This window comes from Stegastes partitus, unplaced genomic scaffold (genome assembly GCF_000690725.1).
Source record: "Stegastes partitus isolate 25-593 unplaced genomic scaffold, Stegastes_partitus-1.0.2 Scaffold738, whole genome shotgun sequence".
Taxonomy (NCBI): domain Eukaryota; kingdom Metazoa; phylum Chordata; class Actinopteri; family Pomacentridae; genus Stegastes; species Stegastes partitus.
In genome coordinates this window covers 59,124-60,615 of record NW_007578469.1, presented here as the reverse complement: position 1 = coordinate 60,615, position 1,492 = coordinate 59,124, and the positions used below count along the sequence as shown (strand labels likewise).

At 40.1% G+C, this 1,492-nt stretch overlaps 1 protein-coding gene across 1 annotated transcript in view; it reads right to left on the bottom strand.

Annotated features, from left to right (window-relative positions):
* Positions 1-1,492, bottom strand: part of LOC103364287 (collagen alpha-1(XIV) chain-like) — a 112,155-nt gene that overhangs the window by 52,021 nt on the left and 58,642 nt on the right. The window lies entirely within an intron of this gene.

Below are 1,492 nucleotides of genomic sequence, written 5' to 3'. Positions count from 1 at the left end.
CCCTAAGTCAGCTGAGATAGACTCCAGCCCCCCCGCGACCCTAGTGAGGATTAAGTGGTGTATAGATAATGGATGGATGGATAGTTAAGATGAAAATGACTAAGATATAACTAAATACTACTGTTGCTGTATGTGTATTTTTGACTCAGCAGAGTTTGGCATATTTCCAGTACATCTATATTAAATCTACCAAAGAACCAAAATGTATGATTGTTTTTTGTGGTTTTTAATGATTCCACACAGATTGTAGGAGTTATTTTATACATAGTGTTTGTAAGTGTACATAAAACTTCATTCATGACTCTCTATGTACTTTAGTTTAAATGTCAGAGATACAAGCCTGGTCTTGCTCCTAACTTGTCCGCTTACTCTCTTTCCTGCGCTGGTGACTCACAAGCCACCAACGTACAGCGAGGTACTAAACTTTTACTTTTGGCAAAAATGAGGAGAGATCTTCAAATGAGGCACCCTTATCATGGTAATAAACCTTTGACACAAAGAGGAGTAGCTGGAAGTACTCTTACTAGTGTGTATTTCAACAGACAGTACATGATGTGCAACAGTGTTTATCGGTGCTTGTGGTTCTTTGTGACTTCCTCGATGCCATCTGCTGAAAGCTGGCAGGCACTGACAGTGAAGCCTGAGACAGTGAGTCGTCTTTATAAGTCTACATGTCCACAGGTATTCAAGTTGCACCACATCTGAATTTAAATATGAGATGTCCGAATTCCNTTTCTGTCGACAAGCTTCTGGTTGTATCTTTGACTCTCCTCTTGACAGAATTGGTGCAGTTAAGATCAATTTTTGGGCTTTTTGATGCAATGTTGTTTCTTTGTCACAGTCCAAAGGTTCTTGATGGGGTTTAGGTTTGGACTTTGTGTAGCCCCTCTATACCCTTAACTCTAGCTTAATTTAGCCATTTCTTAACCATTTTTGATGTGCGTTTGGGATCATTGTCTTGATGGAACACCCAGTTTCATCAGACCCAATTTTCTGGTTGATGATGTTGGGTTTTATTGAAGAATATGGGGGTAATCCTGTTTCATCATTATTTAGCATTATTTATAAAGCAAGGTCCATAAAGACACAGATGAGAGAGTTTGGTGTGGAAGAACCTGACTGGCCTGCACAGAGTCCTCACCTCAACCACAATAGAGCACCTTTGGGATGAATTAGAGCGGAGACTGAGAACCAGGCCTTCTTGTCCAACATCAGTGTGTTTGACCTCTCAAATACACTTCTCAAAGAATGGTCAAAAACTCCCATAAACAAACTCTTAAACCTTGTGGACAGCCTTCCCAGAAGAGTTGAAGCTGTTATAGCTGCAAAGGGTGGACTGCCGTCATATTAAATTTTATGGATTAAGGATGGGATGTCACTTAAATTCATATGCGAGTCAAGACAGGTGAGCGAATACTTTTGGCAATGTAGTGTAGTTGGGTGTTCAAAACAGACAATGACCTCAAAACACATAAAATGAAATGGCTGAACC